This window comes from Oryzias latipes, chromosome 2, assembly GCF_053564925.1.
Source record: "Oryzias latipes strain Hd-rR chromosome 2, Olatipes_Hd-rR_3.1".
NCBI lineage: Eukaryota > Metazoa > Chordata > Actinopteri > Beloniformes > Adrianichthyidae > Oryzias > Oryzias latipes.
In genome coordinates this window covers 20174039-20193853 of record NC_136238.1, presented here as the reverse complement: position 1 = coordinate 20193853, position 19815 = coordinate 20174039, and the positions used below count along the sequence as shown (strand labels likewise).

Here is a 19815-nt window from a genome sequence, read left to right as displayed (position 1 = left end):
TTCTCTCTTTTTCACAGTTTATATTCCAAATGTTTAAAGTCCTACATTATTTGAAAAGGTATTCATTTTCTTCTGTACCGTTTTTCCGTTTCGGGGTCACGGGGCTGCCGGAGCCTATCCTGGCCACTTGTGGAGTGGAGTTGAAAAGGTAAGAGTTTAAAACAGGTTAAATAGTACATATGGACCGGAGCAGAACTGCCCCCTTCATAAAATCACAATGCCATAGGTGCAGGATGCTGCTCAGTAGCATGAAAGCAGTCACCATTGATATGTATTACTGGGTTGACGGTCACGTGACATACTGGCACAGGTTTTACAATCAACCGCAAAAATTACGACAGTAAAATTTTACGATCAAGAGGAATTGTCTTGCACAGATTGGTTATCACATTTTAATAGAAAGAAAACAGGCTGGGAAGTGTGAGGTGGATGCTAACATAATAGTTTGGGTCATCAATGTAGAGTTTTATTAAGAAAGTGACTATTCGCAGATAATTTGTAAATACGAGAGGCCAGTGCTGAACCTAGGGATGGCTCGTTTGACACAACGCTTCGGCGCGCGGTTGACCTTCATGAAACAGAGTGTTTCGGCACAGTGTTTCGGGTCGTGTGTCAACTAGCGCAGATCACGTGGTGGATGAAGAATGACGCGCCAAATGATTCGTTTGGTCGAACCACGCTTCAGATGTCACTTGTGTTTTGAACAGTAGTAGCCCTATCTAGAAATGCGAAATGAATCCTGAACGTTTCCCGACCAGTTCCATTGTTTCCCCTGTATTGGAATCAGCGTCAGTTCACTGCACTATACCATGGCTCCTATTAAAAACGTTCTGTGGCTCAGGATCATTTCAACTCGGGTTTTCCTAATAAAACACTACATCATGAATGCTGTGTATCAAAAAAAAACCACTGCGATGAATATATGATGGCACACCGTTTTCTTGTGGTTAGAGATAGCTTAGTGGAATAGTCAATGGCATACACTTCCAGAGACTCCAGGATTAAATCTGGCAATATCCATATTGTTTTTGCGTGTATTTTGTTCTTCATGTGACATGTATTTTGCTGTGTCAAACACTTCTCTTCTCATCACATGTACATTTTTCTTTTTTACGTTTTTTCATCATTATTTCCACATTGAAGTGTTACAAGGAGCTTTGTTGAAACATATTTCAATATACATCCAGTCCGCCACCAGATGCTGCTGTTCTGTGTGGTTTCGAAGCCCTGAATGGGTGGTTCATTTATCCGGCACAATAACATAAAACCCAATGAGGCTTCATGGGGCTTCTATTCCCATCCCTACCAGAACCTTTTTCTTTGCATCACGGACCTGGAAGAATGGTTAAGGTTAGATGTAAGTTTGCTGTGAGCCCTAACCCAACTGCTGTGATTGTGATGTGAAAATGTGTCTCTCCTATATGTGTGTATGAAGACAAAAAACTTAGCATTTCTGCTGTTCTTGAGGTCCAACTGTGTTCTGACAAAAAAGCCCTAGAGAGCAACAAAGACTAGAACTGTGACCACCATCACCTCTCGGCTGTGATCGTATAGTGGTTAGTACTCTGCGTTGTGGCCGCAGCAACCCCGGTTCGAATCCGGGTCCCAGCAGGATGTTCAGAAAATCTGAATGATCGCGTTCTGTAAACTTACAAGATTTTATCATGAACTCCTTCAAAGCTGTAAAACTTTACATCTTCTTGGAGCAAAAACACATCCAAGATGCCAGAACTTGGCTGTCTGGACTCCACATGCCCAACAGCTTCAGTCTGTTGGACAACACTTCCACAACTTCAAAATGCTTTGGAACTTCAATTAAACCGTCATTATTTTGGATTCCTTCATGTACGCTAAACAACGAGAATTTCAATGTCTATTACGTCACGCCTGTCCAAGGGCGGAGTGAGTTATTACTTGTCCCTGACGGCCTACGATGCTGCTGCTGGAGCTGGACGGAAAGGCCATTGTGAGCCCTAACCCAACTGAAAAAAAGATAGTCTTAAGAGTATTTGTTGTGAAAGTTGTAGGTAAGTCATACAGATTTTCAATGGTTTTAATCCCTGCTATCCTGTTGACTGTTCAGGGGCTCTTCATGTGATCAGTGCATGTTCCTTGTGCTGACCGTCCAGGGTTGCGTATTTTTTTTGCTGCAAAGGCCTATGTAACTGAAGGTCAAAATTGTGCTATAATTAGAATATGGCTTAGGAGCTCCGTACAACAGCATCATCTGTACATCAACTTACAAGAGAATACCTCACAAAACACTTACCATACGCACAACAATCATAGTTTCTGCTTTCAACAAGCCTAAAGGGAACTCTCAAACAAACCTGTACTCTCCTTATGAATGCAGCCACTCCTCTCTATGACCATCCATGGGCATGGATAACCCAAAAAGCTACAGCAACCGTACAGGTGCACATGGCTTTAGCTTTAAACATCTATGGCCTTTAGTCACCAAGTTCCCATCCAAGTGTAGCAGCAACACACAATTCTGTGCATTTGAATTGATCTCACTGTCAGATTCTTCTACCGGTGAAAATCTGAATAAATAGTTAGCAGCATATGCTACTTATGCAGTGCTTTACTACCTTCCTAGGAGGCTTGCTTTAAATTCACAGTCCCATTCCCCAATAGACACACACATTCACACATTGCTAAATATTGGCACCAACCTTAAACGACCAGGACAAAAACTGGATTTAATGTCTTGCCCAAGGACCCTTGGACACATGGGAAGGCATGGTGGAAATGAGCCTGTTATTTTTGTCTTCATTTTGGTGTCAATTTCAGACTCAGTAAAGAGTTGGTTTTCTTGTCTCACACCTGGGTGTACCAAGATCTCTATGGTGTTTTCTGTATGGTGATTAAAGCCAGTTTCTACCCACATGCCGCTGTTAGGCTGATACTAAGTAAAGAGAGAATGGAACAATGTTTTTGACTAAAAGGGGCAAAAATATTGTGAATGAAAGACCAGAGTGGTCACCTGCTGTGATTGTGATGTGAAAATGTGTCTCTCCTACATGTGTGTACGAAGACAACAAACTTAGCATTTCTACTGTTCTTGAGGTGCAACTGTGTTCTGACAAAAAACACCTGGAGAGCAACAAAGACTAGAACTATGACCACCATCCCTTCTCAGCTGTGATCGTATAGTGGTTAGTACTCTGCGTTGTGGCCGTAGCAACCCCGGTTCGAATCCGGGTCACAGCAAGATGTTCAGAAATTCTGAATAATCCATTTCTGTAAACTTACAAGATTTTATCATGAACCCCTTCAAAGCTGTAAAACTTTACATCTTCTTGGAGCAAAAACACATCCAAGATGCCAGAACTTGGCTGTCTGGACTCCACATGCCCAACAGCTTCAGTCTGTTGGACAACACTTCCGCAACTTCAAAATGCTTTGGAACTTCAATTAAACTGTGATTATTTGGGGTTCATTCATGTACACTAAACAATGAGAATTTCAATGTCTATTACGTCACGCCTGTCCAAGGGCGGAGTGAGTTATTACTTGTCCCTGACGGCCCACGATGCTGCTGGAGTTTGACGGAAAGGCCATTGTGAGCCCTAACCCAACTGAAAAAAAGATAGTCTTAAGAGTATTTGTTGTGAAAGATGTAGGTGAGTCATACAGATTTTCAATGATTTTAATCCCTGCTATCCTGTTGACTGTTCAGGGGGTCTTCATGTGATCAGTGCATGTTCCTTGTGCTGACCGTCCAGGGTTGCGTATTTTTTTTGCTGCAAAGGCATATGTAACTGAAGGTCAAAATTGTGCTATAATTAGAATATGGCTTAGGAGCTCCGTACAACAGCATCATCTGTACATCAACTTACAAGAGAATACTTCACAAAACACTTACCATACGCACAACAATCATAGCTTCTGCTTTCAACAAGCCTAAAGGGAACTCTCAAACACACCTGAACTCTCCTTATGAATGCAGCCACTCCTCTCTACGACCATCCATGGGCATGGATAACCCAAAAAGCCACAGTAACCGTACAGACCATCCATGGGCATGGATAACCCAAAAAGCCACAGCAACCGTACAGGTGCACATGGCTTTAGCTTTAAACATCTATGGCCTTTAGTCACCAAGTTCCCATCCAAGTGTCACAGCAACACACAATTCTGTGCATTTGAATTGATCTCACTGTCTGATTCTTCTACCGGTGAAAATCTGAATAAATAGTTAGCAGCATATGCTACTTATGCAGTGCTTTACTACCTTCCTAGGAGGCTTGCTTTAAATTCACAGTCCCATTCCCCAATAGACACACACATTCACACATTGCTAAATATTGGCACCAACCTTAAACGACCAGGACAAAAACTGGATTTAATGTCTTGCCCAAGGACCCTTGGACACATGGGAAGGCATGGTGGAAATGAGCCTGTTATTTTTGTCTTCATTTTGGTGTCACTTTCAGACTCAGTAAAGAGTTGGTTTTCTTGTCTCACACCTTGGTGTACCAAGATCTCTATGGTGTTTTCTGTATGGTGATTAAAGCCAGTTTCTACCCTTATGCCGCTGTTAGGCTGATACTAAGTAAAGAGAGAATGGAACAATGTTTTTGACTAAAAGGGGCAAAAGTATTGTGAATGAAAGACCAGAGTGGTCACCTGCTGTGATTGTGATGTGAAAATGTGTCTCTCCTACATGTGTGTACGAAGACAACAAACTTAGCATTTCTACTGTTCTTGAGGTCCAACTGTGTTCTGACAATAACACCTGGAGAGCAACAAAGACTAGAACTATGACCACTATCCCTTCTCAGCTGTGATCGTATAGTGGTTAGTACTCTGCGTTGTGGCCGTAGCAACCCCGGTTCGAATCCGGGTCACAGCAAGATGTTCAGAAATTCTGAATAATCCATTTATGTAAACTTAAAAGATTTTATCATGAACTCCTACAAAGCTGTAAAACTTTACATCTTCTTGGAGCAAAAACACATCGAAGATGCCAGAACTTGGCTGTCTGGACTCCACATGCCCAACAGCTTCAGTCTGTTGGACAACACTTCCGCAACTTCAAAATGCTTTGGAACTTCAGTTAAACTGTGATTATTTGGGGTTCATTCATGTACACTAAACAACGAGAATTTCAATGTCTATTACGTCACGCCTGTCCAAGGGCGGAGTGAGTTATTACTTGTCCCTGACGGCCTACGATGCTGCTGGAGTTGGACGGAAAGGCCATTGTGAGCCCTAACCCAACTGAAAAAAAGATAGTCTTAAGAGTATTTGTTTTGAAACATGTAGGTAAGTCATACAGATTTTCAATGGTTTTAATCCCTGCTATCCTGTTGACTGTTCAGGGGCTGTTCATGTGATCAGTGCATGTTCCTTGTGCTGACCGTCCAGGGTTGCGTATTTTTTTTGCTGCAAAGGCCTATGTAACTGAAGGTCAAAATTGTGCTATAATTAGAATATGGCTTAGGAGCTCCGTACAACAGCATCATCTGTACATCAACTTACAAGAGAATACTTCACAAAACACTTACCATACGCATAACAATCCTAGCTTCTGCTTTCAACAAGCCTAAAGGGAACTCTCAAACACACCTGTACTCTCCTTATGAATGCAGCCACTCCTCTCTACGACCATCCATGGGCATGGATAACCCAAAAAGCCACAGTAACCGTACAGGTGCACATGGCTTTAGCTTTAAACATCTATGGCCTTTAGTCACCAAGTTCCCATCCAAGTGTCACAGCAACACACAATTCTGTGCATTTGAATTGATCTCACTGTCAGATTCTTCTACCGGTGAAAATCTGAATAAATAGTTAGCACCATATGCTACTTATGCAGTGCTTTACTACCTTCCTAGGCTTGCTTTAAATTCACAGTCCCATTCCCCAATAGACACACACATTCACACATTGCTAAATATTGGCGCCAACCTTAAACGACCAGGACAAAAACTGGATTTAATGTCTTGCCCAAGGACACATGGGAAGGCATGGTGGAAATGAGCCTGTTATTTTTGTCTTCATTTTGGTGTCACTTTCAGACTCAGTAAAGACAGCGGCAATGATAGAGTCTTCTTCTTGAAGGTTGGTTTTCTTGTCTCACACCTTGGTGTACCAAGATCTCTATGGTGTTTTCTGTGTGGTTATTAAAACCAGTTTCTACCCACATGCCGCTGTTAGGCTGATACTAAGTAAAGAGAGAATGGAACAATGTTTTTGACTAAAAGGGGCAAAAGTATTGTGAATGAAAGACCAGAGTGGTCACCTGCTGTGATTGTGAAGTGAAAATGTGTCTCTCCTATATGTGTGTATGAAGACAACAAACTTAGCATTTCTACTGTTCTTGAGGTCCAACTGTGTTCTGACAAAAAAGCCCTGGAGAGCAACAAAGACTAGAACTATGACCACTATCACTTCTCAGCTGTGATCGTATAGTGGTTAGTACTCTGCGTTGTGGCCGTAGCAACCCCGGTTCGAATCCGGGTCACAGCAAGATGTTCAGAAATTCTGAATAATCCATTTCTGTAAACTTACAAGATTTTATCATGAACCCCTTCAAAGCTGTAAAACTTTACATCTTCTTGGAGCAAAAACACATCCAAGATGCCAGAACTTGGCTGTCTGGACTCCACATGCCCAACAGCTTCAGTCTGTTGGACAACACTTCCGCAACTTCAAAATGCTTTGGAACTTCAATTAAACTGTGATTATTTGGGGTTCATTCATGTACACTAAACAATGAGAATTTCAATGTCTATTACGTCACGCCTGTCCAAGGGCATAGTGAGTTATTACTTGTCCCTGACGGCCTACGATGCTGCTGGAGTTGGACGGAAAGGCCATTGTGAGCCGTAACCCAACTGAAAAAAAGATAGTCTTAAGAGTATTTGTTGTGAAAGATGTAGGTGAGTCATACAGATTTTCAATGATTTTAATCCCTGCTATCCTGTTGACTGTTCAGGGGCTGTTCATGTGATCAGTGCATTTTCCTTGTGCTGACCGTCCAGGGTTGCGTATTTTTTTTGCTGCAAAGGCCTATGTAACTGAAGGTCAAAATTGTGCTATAATTAGAATATGGCTTAGGAGCTCCGTACAACAGCATCATCTGTACATCAACTTACAAGAGAATACTTCACAAAACACTTACCATACGCATAACAATCTTAGCTTCTGCTTTCAACAAGCCTAAAGGGAACTCTCAAACACACCTGTACTCTCCTTATGAATGCAGCCACTCCTCTCTACGACCATCCATGGGCATGGATAACCCAAAAAGCCACAGCAACCGTACAGGTGCACATGGCTTTAGCTTTAAACATCTATGGCCTTTAGTCACCAAGTTCCCATCCAAGTGTCACAGCAACACACAATTCTGTGCATTTGAATTGATCTCACTGTCAGATTCTTCTACCGGTGAAAATCAGAATAAATAGTTAGCAGCATATGCTACTTATGCAGTGCTTTACTACCTTCCTAGGAGGCTTGCTTTAAATTCACAGTCCCATTCCCCAATAGACACACACATTCACACATTGCTAAATATTGGCGCCAACCTTAAACGACCAGGACAAAAACTGGATTTAATGTCTTGCCCAAGGACCCTTGGACACATGGGAAGGCATGGTGGAAATGAGCCTGTTGTTTTTGTCTTCATTTTGGTGTCACTTTCAGACTCAGTAAAGACAGCGGCAATGATAGAGTCTTCTTCTTGAAGGTTGGTTTTCTTGTCTCACACCTTGGTGTACCAAGATCTCTATGGTGTTTTCTGTATGGTGATTAAAGCCAGTTTCTACCCACATGCCGCTGTTAGGCTGATACTAAGTAAAGAGAGAATGGAACAATGTTTTTGACTAAAAGGGGCAAAAGTGTTGTGAATGAAAGACCAGAGTGGTCACCTGCTGTGATTGTGATGTGAAAATGTGTCTCTCCTATATGTGTGTACGAAGACATCAAACTTAGCATTTCTACTGTTCTTGAGGTCCAACTGTGTTCTGACAAAAAAGCCCTGGAGAGCAACAAAGAGTAGAACTATGACCACCATCCCTTCTCAGCTGTGATCGTATAGTGGTTAGTACTCTGCGTTGTGGCCGCAGCAACCCCGGTTCGAATCCGGGTCACAGCAAGATGTTCAGAAATTCTGAATAATCCCTTTCTGTAAACTTACAAGATTTTATCATGAACCCCTTCAAAGCTGTAAAACTTTACATCTTCTTGGAGCAAAAACACATCCAAGATGCCAGAACTTGGCTGTCTGGACTCCACATGCCCAACAGCTTCAGTCTGTTGGACAACACTTCCGCAACTTCAAAATGCTTTGGAACTTCAATTAAACTGTGATTATTTGGGGTTCATTCATGTACACTAAACAACGAGATTTTCAATGTCTATTACGTCACGCCTGTCCAAGGGCGGAGTGAGTTATTACTTGTCCCTGACGGCCCACGATGCTGCTGGAGTTGGACGGAAAGGCCATTGTGAGCCGTAACCCAACTGAAAAAAAGATAGTCTTTGGAATATTTGTTTTGAAATATGCTTTGGTTTGTTTGTGAACAAATCCCACATAGACCAAAAGTTGGGCCTTATCTGCGACATCTGTGGACTCATCAATTTCTAATAAGATGCTTTCTACTCTCTGCAAAGCATCCTCAAGCTGTGACAACACATCAACTGCTAATATTTTTGATCTTCTGATAGTGGAGGTGGCTGACTTTGGGATTGGCTTAATTTTGTTAGTGAGTTCATATTTTTGTGTCTGCTTTCGAGGAAAATCTCTGCAGCAGCACTCAAGCACTCTTTTCTAAACGTCACATCACTGAAAGATTTTCTACATTGCCCTAAAATCCATCTAATCCGCAGTGCACACTCATGCACCCGTTGCTGCGCAGTAAAAGAGTGAAGAGTCAGGTTGATCTCTCGTATTGGACTCTTAGTTGGTTTTATTTTCTGATCTCTCACCTCAGACTTTTGACATTTTATTTATTGGTCATCTGCCTTTGAGAAAAATCCAAAAAAAGAGAAACAAACATAAAATATATTTTTTTATTGTACAACTCTGAGGATCCAGCTTGTCAAGATCTCCAAGATCCTTCTCACTTGATGTTCCCAATTCCCTGTAGGATAAAATCAAATATAAACAATTTCAGCAATCCAATCTGTTGAATTACCTTTAAAAAAAGTTTTATAATTGATAAAAACTGGCAAGGAAAAATATATTTGGATAACCTCACATAGTTGAAAGAACAAGTTATAACAACGTTATATTCTGTAATTGTGCAGAAATTTCTGTTTTCTCATCCAAAACAAATTTACTCCACACTTGGGTTCATGTTAAAAGTTATTTCTTTGGTTATGAATTCAGGGAGGATTGAGAAAATAACAACCAAATCTGCAGGTGATACACTGAGGAAGATTATCACTGAGAATAGATGTAACTATCATCCGGATGATTGAATGATGGATGAAACTGGCCACTTCTGGAAGAAGATAGCACTGGAAGTGGCGAATTGCCCGTCGCTCAAATCGCGATGTGGGACCTCTCATGCTCCTTGTTTTAAGGCACAGAATAGAACTCCTAATGTGTGTTATAAAGTACGATACGGTTCAATCTATTGCTTTGAGAGAAAAAACCTTTATGTTGAGAAATCTTCCAATGCTCTTCAATGAATGTTTCACAAAGCATCAGAAATGTTCAGGAGGATTTTTGATGAGAAAGGATCAATGACGGACATTCTTCAACTGTGGCAGAGGTTTAGGTGGGTTGTGGTTCTCCGTCTTTGAAGATCCTGCATAGAAGACGGGGGGAAATTCTGAAAACAGTACTGTGATTCAGTGATGACATCATTCAGTGATGACATCATTCAATGACTACATCATCAAAGGATGATATAATATGATGTCATCCTTTGATAATATTACATCGTATCATCAAATGATGACATGCAATGATGTCATTTTAGATCATGGCATGATGGGATTTAAATGCATAAATACTCCCCAGAGATTAGTATTCCTTCAACTCAAGAAGACACAAAGAAAACAAATCAGCTATCAAGAATGAGAAAAATGAGGCAACAGGAAGAAAAAGTTAAAAAACTCTGGTCCGATATTGTTGAAAATGAGAGTGACATCGTCCTGGACGACGACTTTTATAACATGATTGTCTTCCCCGAGGAAAGTTCCAGAGAGGAGACCAGTCAGGACTCTCTCATCCCCCAACACAATTCATCTCAAATCTCTGATGGTGACAGGCAATGTAGTCAGAGTGACTTTGAAGCTCATCTGGAGGTCAACAATATGATGTCCCCTGACAAAAGCTACACCCATGAGCACAGTCTGGACTCTCAAGACAATTCATCTCAAATCTCTGATGGCGACAGGAAATGTAGTCAGAGTGACTTTGAAGGTGATCTGGAGTTTTACTACTCAATGTCCCCTGACAACAGCTACACTGATGAGCAGACCGATGAGCACAGTCTGGACTCTCCCACCCCCAGAGAATATCCATTTGGACCCTCTGATTCAGATAGTGAGGATGACAATTCAAGTGATTCTGATTCAGAAGACTCACTATCAGAGGAGTCTCAAGAAGAAACTGACGTCAACGATCTTAATGGATTGATCTCACAGCGCAATAAGCTAAAAAGCTGTTTAGCTAAGAGGGAAAGGAACATCGCAAAAAAACTGGACCTCCTCAAGAAATATGAGCAGGAGGCACTTAAGGCTGATGAAGACTGGTTGTTTTCTGAAAAAAGTATTGAGCAGGAGCGGCACATTAGACAAGAGAGGCGAAAGGAAATCAGAGAACTTGAGGAGAAGATCCAAAATGTGACAGAATTCCTCAAGGTGGAAAAGAAACCAAGCTACTCAAAGGGTTACAAGACAGTTTTAGAAGAGACAGAAATGGTCACAAAACAACTGCTTGAAATCAACAATCTAAATTCACACATGGAAGATCAAATTGGAAAACAAAAGGAGAAAAGAGAAAATCTTGAAATTCAGGTGGTAGAGATGGTCTTTCTGTCCAACTTAGCGACCAATAGAATCAGCAACCAAGCAGAGACAATTGTGTGTGCACCTCAACAGAAGACCTCAATCCAGACGGAATTTGATAGACCTAAAAGTGCCTCTGGATTGAACCAAATAACAGCCTCAGCTTGTTTGGAATCACAAAAAAGTATGTTTACTATTGGAGCTGCACCTAAGAAAACGACCAAAAGGAGAGGAAAAAATAAGACCATTAGCCCTAAAGCAAAGCCGGACGCCTCTTCTCAACTGCTAGACACACTGAAAGTGAATCCACCACATCAGTTCAGTTGGGTTCAGTCAGAAGAAGCAGCCGTTAAAGTCAGCAGCCAGGCTAAATCAAGTGGGTGTGCACCTCAGGAAAAGTCTTTTGAACAACAAAGTTCTTTTGCAAAGAAAGTCTCGACATCGGACAAAGTAAAAGCCTCCTTGTTGTTAGAACCTCAGAAGACTATCTTTACCATTGGAGCTGCACCTCAGAAAACCACGAAGAGAAGAAAAACTAAGAGCATTTGCCCTAAAGCAAAGCCGGACGCCTCTTCTCAACTGCTAGACACACTGAAAGTGAATCCACCACATCAGTTCAGTTGGGTTCAGTCAGAAGAAGCAGCCGTTAAAGTCAGCTCCAATGCAAGCAGCAATGCATAGGTGTAAATATTAGATAACATTAGCTAGTAGGAATATAAGTAATTTTGTAATAAAAAGGTGTGACAGGTTTTCTACATGTATTTATATTATTTTATTTAATATTACAAATTGTTAGTGTTTTTACTAAGATAAATATAAGTTGTCATATATTCATTTTAAGATTTATTTTTTATTTGGAAGTAGAGAAACATGTCTGAAGTTGATAAATATTTGTAAGTCTTTGTTTTTTTATATTATTCATATATTCATTTAGTTCGTTTATCTATGTTTGACCTGAAGTTTCTCTTGATCTTTGTTTTAAAAAGTATAAATATAACACTAACAAAATTAATTTATATACAAATATGCAAATATGTTAGGATATATTGTCGTAGACAACAAAGATAGAAAGATAGACTCATGAATATATCTACATAAAGAGATTGTTTTAGAGCAAAAAATAGTGATCCATGAAATATCCAAAAATATATAGAGATAAAGTTCTTAAACAAAATATGAAAAGAGATTTATGGCCAAACATGCAAATATAAATACAGAGCCCTCAGTAAACCAACTTTAAAGTGCCTTGAATAGCACAAGGGTAATAAGGTAATCACTATATGAAAAATAGTTTTTGTGTTCTTTTGTGCATTAGTGGGTTCTCTCCGGGTGCTCCGGCTTTCCACAGATTCTAAAAAAGACTTCTAATAGTGAATTAGAGGCTAAGGGCGCCATCTGCCCTCGCTGTCTGCATCTACGCCTTCTCTCTCTGTTCGGCTGTCTGAGCTGCATGTGGCTAAAACTGATAGTAATTATAGTAGAAATAGTAGTTAGTAATAGTAAAAATATAATAAAAACAATAATAAAAAGAATAATAATAATAATAAAATATTTACAAACCAATTATATAATAAGTAATTGATAACGAATAAATAAAAAAAATACAAAATAAAATATAATAAAACACAAAAGAGTAAATATATATATCATATATAAATATATAAATAAATATGTAAATATATAAATCAATACATTCACACATGCACACATGCACACATACAAACATACATACATACATACATACATACATACATACATACATACATACATACATACATACATACATACATACAAACATACATACATACATACATACATACATACATACATACATACATACATACATACATACATACATACATACATACATACATACATACATACATACATACATACATACATACATACATACATACATACATAAATCAGTCACCAAGATATTTAGATAATGAACTAAATTAAAGCCCGGCAGTCTTGTGGGTTTTCTCCCAGCATTTCAGTTTCCCCACAGTAATTGTTAGTGATTGGCTAGCGACTGATAAATATCCCCTCCCTGAATCGCCACCTTATCGTGGTGGAGTGGTTTGCGAGCCCGAATGATCCAAGGAGCCAGTACCTGGGTGGTGTTCCACCTCAAACTGGTCCTGGGAGACGGGCCAGACTAAGGGTGATTCAAACAAAAACCTTTTCATTACTAGATCCACCTACTCCCCCCAATAAGAGTTACCAGTGCCCCCACCCTGGAGCCAGACTAGTGAGTTCTTGTCTGGTGGCTTTTAATTGCTCTGAGGCAGTGGCCAGTGGGGCAGTGGCCAGTGGGGCAGTGGCCAGTGGGGCAGTGGCCAGTGGGGCAGTGGCCAGTGGGGCAGTGGATAGCAAGCATGTTGTACTGAAGGCCCCCCATAGCAAAGGAACTTTTTCTGCACTTCCTCTTGAGGCTTTGGTTGCTTGTTGGTGGTCGATGATGGGGCAGGACGAGCCACAGTGGGACACTGGCTTTATCCCCCTTTGGTTAGACGCTTCACATTGGATCATTCAATCGTCTATCTCCAATGAGTCCCCAATCCCCCCAAAACACAAACAAAGAACTCCTTCCCCGTGTCTTTGTGGCAGAAGAGACATTCCCACTGCAGAGAAACCGGATACAGTCATTCCCTGGGCGCCTCCTTTTTCAATAGAGGTGCATATTTAACTACGTCCTCTCACCAGCCCGGCTGCTAGTGAAGAAATCCTTCTGGATGCTCTCTCCACAGTGGGGTCTGTATTGACGCCTGACTGAAGATCCACAGCAGAGTGGGAAGTTCTCGTGTTCGGCACAGCTTCATCAAGTCTTCAGCACCACAGGAACCTGCAGTGATAAGGCTGTGGTAACTGAAGACGAGCTGCTGCACGAGATAAAATAGGTTGCTGCCAACAGAGAGGCTCTCCAGCTGAGAGACTCCTTCATGATCCACTTTCCTGCAGAGGGAGCAGACCCATGGCACCTCCAGAATGGGGTTTTCTGTCCTCCAAGGACGGACAAACAACGGCTCTTTTGAGAGCCACCCACAAAAACTTTAAGAGTTTGATTCTCTCTTTTTCACAGTTTATATTCCAAATGTTTAAAGTCCTACATTATTTGAAAAGGTATTCATTTTCTTCTGTACCGTTTTTCCGTTTCGGGGTCACGGGGCTGCCGGAGCCTATCCTGGCCACTTGTGGAGTGGAGTTGAAAAGGTAAGAGTTTAAAACAGGTTAAATAGTACATATGGACCGGAGCAGAACTGCCCCCTTCATAAAATCACAATGCCATAGGTGCAGGATGCTGCTCAGTAGCATGAAAGCAGTCACCATTGATATGTATTACTGGGTTGACGGTCACGTGACATACTGGCACAGGTTTTACAATCAACCGCAAAAATTACGACGGTAAAATTTTACGATCAAGAGGAATTGTCTTGCACAGATTGGTTATCACATTTTAATAGAAAGAAAACAGGCTGGGAAGTGTGAGGTGGATGCTAACATAATAGTTTGGGTCATCAATGTAGAGTTTTATTAAGAAAGTGACTATTCGCAGATAATTTGTAAATACGAGAGGCCAGTGCTGAACCTAGGGATGGCTCGTTTGACACAACGCTTCGGCGCGCGGTTGACCTTCATGATACAGAGTGTTTCGGCACAGTGTTTCGGGTCGTGTGTCAACTAGCGCAGATCACGTGGTGGATGAAGAATGACGCGCCAAATGATTCGTTTGGTCGAACCACGCTTCAGATGTCACTTGTGTTTTGAACAGTAGTAGCCCTATCTAGAAATGCGAAATGAATCCTGAACGTTTCCCGACCAGTTCCATTGTTTCCCCTGTATTGGAATCAGCGTCAGTTCACTGCACTATACCATGGCTCCTATTAAAAACGTTCTGTGGCTCAGGATCATTTCAACTCGGTTTTTCCTAATAAAACACTACATCATGAATGCTGTGTATCAAAAAAAAAAAACCACTGCGATGAATATATGATGGCACACCGTTTTCTTGTGGTTAGAGATAGCTTAGTGGAATAGTCAATGGCATACACTTCCAGAGACTCAAGGATTAAATCTGGCAATATCCATATTGTTTTTGCTTGTATTTTGTTCTTCATGTGACATGTATTTTGCTGTGTCAAACACTTCTCTTCTCATCACATGTACATTTTTCTTTTTTACGTTTTTTCATCATTATTTCCACATTGAAGTGTTACAAGGAGCTTTGTTGAAACATATTTCAATATACATCCAGTCCGCCACCAGATGCTGCTGTTCTGTGTGGTTTCGAAGCCCTGAATAGGTGGTTCATTTATCCGGCACAATTACAAAAAACCCAATGAGGCTTCATGGGGCTTCTATTCCCATCCCTACCAGAACCTTTGTCTTTGCATCACGGACCTGGAAGAATGGTTAAGGTTAGATGTAAGTTTGCTGTGAGCCCTAACCCAACTGCTGTGATTGTGATGTGAAAATGTGTCTCTCCTATATGTGTGTATGAAGACAACAAACTTAGCATTTCTGCTGTTCTTGAGGTCCAACTGTGTTCTGACAAAAAAGCCCTAGAGAGCAACAAAGACTAGAACTGTGACCACCATCACCTCTCAGCTGTGATCGTATAGTGGTTAGTACTCTGCGTTGTGGCCGCAGCAACCCCGGTTCGAATCCGGGTCACAGCAGGATGTTCTTAAAATCTGAATGATCCCGTTCTGTAAACTTACAAGATTTTATCATGAACTCCTTCAAAGCTGTAAAACTTTACATCTTCTTGGAGCAAAAACACATCCAAGATGCCAGAACTTGGCTGTCTGGACTCCACATGCCCAACAACTTCAGTCTGTTGGACAACACTTCCACAACTTCAAAATGCTTTGGAACTTCAATTAAACTGTCATTATTTTGGATTCCTTCATGTACACTAAACAACGAGAATTTCAATGTCTATTATGTCACGCCTGTCCAAGGGCGGAGTGAGTTATTACTTGTCCCTGACGGCCTATGCTGCTGCTGGAGCTGGACGGAAAGGCCATTGTGAGCCCTAACCCAACTGAAAAAAAGATAGTCTTAAGAGTATTTGTTGTGAAAGATGTAGGTAAGTCATACAGATTTTCAATGGTTTTAATCCCTGCTATCTTGTTGACTGTTCAGGGGCTGTTCATGTGATCAGTGCATGTTCCTTGTGCTGTCCGTCCAGGGTTGCGTATTTTTTTTCCTGACAAGGCCTATGTAACTGAAGGTCTAAATTGTGCTTTAATTAGAATATGGCTTAGGAGCTCCGTACAACAGCATCATCTGTACATCAACTTACAAGAGAATACTTCACAAAACACTTACCATACGTACAACAATCATAGCTTCTGCTTTCAACAAGCCTAAAGGGAACTCTCAAACAAACCTGTACTCTCCTTATGAATGCAGCCACTCCTCTCTATGACCATCCATGGGCATGGATAACCCAAAAAGCTACAGCAACCGTACAGGTGCACATGGCTTTAGCTTTAAACATCTATGGCCTTAAGTCACCAAGTTCCCATCCAAGTGTAGAAGCAACACACAATTCTGTGCATTTGAATTGATCTCACTGTCAGATTCTTCTACCGGTGAAAATCTGAATAAATAGTTAGCAGCATATGCTACTTATGCAGTGCTTTACTACCTTCCTAGGAGGCTTGCTTTACATTCACAGTCCCATTCCCCAATAGACACACACATTCACACATTGCTAAATATTGGCACCAACCTTAAACGACCAGGACAAAAACTGGATTTAATGTCTTGCCCAAGGACCCTTGGACAGATGGGAAGGCATGGTGGAAATGAGCCTGTTATTTTTGTCTTCATTTTGGTGTCACTTTCAGACTCAGTAAAGAGTTGGTTTTCTTGACTCACACCTTGGTGTACCAAGATCTCTATGGTGTTTTCTGTATGGTGATTAAAGCCAGTTTCTACCCTTATGCCGCTGTTAGGCTGATACTAAGTAAAGAGAGAATGGAACAATGTTTTTGACTAAAAGGGACAAAAGTATTGTGAATGAAAGACCAGAGTGGTCACCTGCTGTGATTGTGATGTGAAAATGTGTCTCTCCTACATGTGTGTACGAAGACAACAAACTTAGCATTTCTACTGTTCTTGAGGTCCAACTGTGTTCTGACAAAAAACACCTGGAGAGCAACAAAGACTAGAACTATGACCACCATCCCTTCTCAGCTGTGATCGTATAGTGGTTAGTACTCTGCGTTGTGGCCGCAGCAACCCCGGTTCGAATCCGGGTCCCAGCAGGATGTTCAGAAATTCTGAATAATCCATTTCTGTAAACTTACAAGATTTTATCATGAACCCCTTCAAAGCTGTAAAACTTTACATCTTCCTGGAGTAAAAACACATCCAAGATGCCAGAACTTGGCTGTCTGGACTCCACATGCCCAACAGCTTCAGTCTGTTGGACAACACTTCCGCAACTTCAAAATGCTTTGGAACTTCAATTAAACTGTGATTATTTGGGGTTCATTCATGTACACTAAACAATGAGAATTTCAATGTCTATTACGTCACGCCTGTCCAAGGGCGGAGTGAGTTATTACTTGTCCCTGACGGCCCACCATGCTGCTGGAGTTGGACGGAAAGGCCATTGTGAGCCCTAACCCAACTGAAAAAAAGATAGTCTTAAGAGTATTTGTTGTGAAAGATGTAGGTGAGTCATACAGATTTTCAATGATTTTAATCCCTGCTATCCTGTTGACTGTTCAGGGGGTCTTCATGTGATCAGTGCATGTTCCTTGTGCTGACCGTCCAGGGTTGCGTATTTTTTTTGCTGCAAAGGCATATGTAACTGAAGGTCAAAATTGTGCTATAATTAGAATATGGCTTAGGAGCTCCGTACAACAGCATCATCTGTACATCAACTTACAAGAGAATACTTCACAAAACACTTACCATACGCACAACAATCATAGCTTCTGCTTTCAACAAGCCTAAAGGGAACTCTCAAACACACCTGAACTCTCCTTATGAATGCAGCCACTCCTCTCTACGACCATCCATGGGCATGGATAACCCAAAAAACCACAGTAACCGTACAGACCATCCATGGGCATGGATAACCCAAAAAGCCACAGCAACCGTACAGGTGCACATGGCTTTAGCTTTAAACATCTATGGCCTTTAGTCACCAAGTTCCCATCCAAGTGTCACAGCAACACACAATTCTGTGCATTTGAATTGATCTCACTGTCAGATTCTTCTACCGGTGAAAATCTGAATAAATAGTTAGCAGCATATGCTACTTATGCAGTGCTTTACTACCTTCCTAGGAGGCTTGCTTTAAATTCACAGTCCCATTCCCCAATAGACACACACATTCACACATTGCTAAATATTGGCGCCAACCTTAAATGACCAGGACAAAAACAGGATTTAATGACTTGCCCAAGGACCCTTGGACAGATGGGAAGGCATGGTGGAAATGAGCCTGTTGTTTTTGTCTTTATTTTGGTGACACTTTCAGACTCAGTAAAGACAGCGGCAATGATAGAGTCTTCTTCTTGAAGGTTGGTTTTTTTGTCTTACACCTTGGTGTACCAAGATCTCTATGGTGTTTTCTGTATGGTGATTAAAGCCAGTTTCTACCCACATGCCGCTGTTAGGCTGATACTAAGTAAAGAGAGAATGGAACAATGTTTTTGACTAAAAGGGACAAAAGTATTGTGAATGAAAGACCAGAGTGGTCACCTGCTGTGATTGTGATGTGAAAATGTGTCTCTCCTATATGTGTGTATGAAGACAACAAACTTAGCATTTCTACTGTTCTTGAGGTCCAACTGTGTTCTGACAAAAAAGCCCTGGAGAGCAACAAAGAGTAGAACTATGACCACCATCCCTTCTCAGCTGTGATCGTATAGTGGTTAGTACTCTGCGTTGTGGCCGCAGCAACCCCGGTTCGAATCCGGGTCACAGCAAGATGTTCAGAAATTCTGAATAATCCCTTTCTGTAAACTTACAAGATTTTATCATGAACCCCTTCAAAGCTGTAAAACTTTACATTTTCTTGGAGCAAAAACACATCCAAGATGCCAGAACTTGGCTGTCTGGACTCCACATGCCCAACAGCTTCAGTCTGTTGGACAACACTTCCGCAACTTCAAAATGCTTTGGAACTTCAATTAAACTGTGATTATTTGGGGTTCATTCATGTACACTAAACAATGAGAATTTCAATGTCTATTATGTCACGCCTGTCCAAGGGCGAAGTGAGTTATTACTTGTCCCTGACGGCCTACGATGCTGCTGGAGTTGGCCGGAAAGGCCATTGTGAGCCCTAACCCAACTGAAAAAAAGATAGTCTGAAGAGTATTTGTTGTGAAAGATGTAGGTGAGTCATACAGATTTTCAATGATTTTAATCCCTGCTATCCTGTTGACTGTTCAGGGGCTGTTCATGTGATCATGCATGTTCCTTGTGCTGACCGTCCAGGGTTGCGTATTTTTTTTCCTGACAAGGCCTATGTAACTGAAGGTCTAAATTGTGCTTTAATTAGAATATGGCTTAGGAGCTCCGTACAACAGCATCATCTGTACATCAACTTACAAGAGAATACCTCACAAAACACTTACCATACGCACAACAATCATAGCTTCTGCTTTCAACAAGCCTAAAGGGAACTCTCAAACACACCGGTACTCTCCTTATGAATGCAGCCACTCCTCTCTACGACCATCCATGGGCATGATAACCCAAAAAGCCACAGCAACCGTACAGGTGCACATGGCTTTAGCTTTAAACATCTATGGCCTTCAGTCACCAAGTTCCCATCCAAGTGTCACAGGAACACACAATTCTGTG

The 19815-nt window shown here is 41.3% G+C and overlaps 3 non-coding genes across 3 annotated transcripts; all 3 read left to right on the top strand.

Moving 5' to 3' along the window:
• Nucleotides 1–8035: 8035 nt before the first annotated feature.
• Nucleotides 8036–8107, top strand: trnah-gug (transfer RNA histidin (anticodon GUG)). The gene has a single exon. It is a non-coding gene; the product is annotated as a tRNA-His (tRNA).
• A 7477-nt stretch (nt 8108–15584) lies between these two features.
• trnah-gug (transfer RNA histidin (anticodon GUG)) lies at nt 15585–15656 on the top strand. Its single transcript has one exon. It is a non-coding gene; the product is annotated as a tRNA-His (tRNA).
• Nucleotides 15657–18860: 3204 nt separating this feature from the next.
• trnah-gug (transfer RNA histidin (anticodon GUG)) lies at nt 18861–18932 on the top strand. The gene has a single exon. It is a non-coding gene; the product is annotated as a tRNA-His (tRNA).
• The last annotated feature ends 883 nt before the right edge of the window (nt 18933–19815 follow it).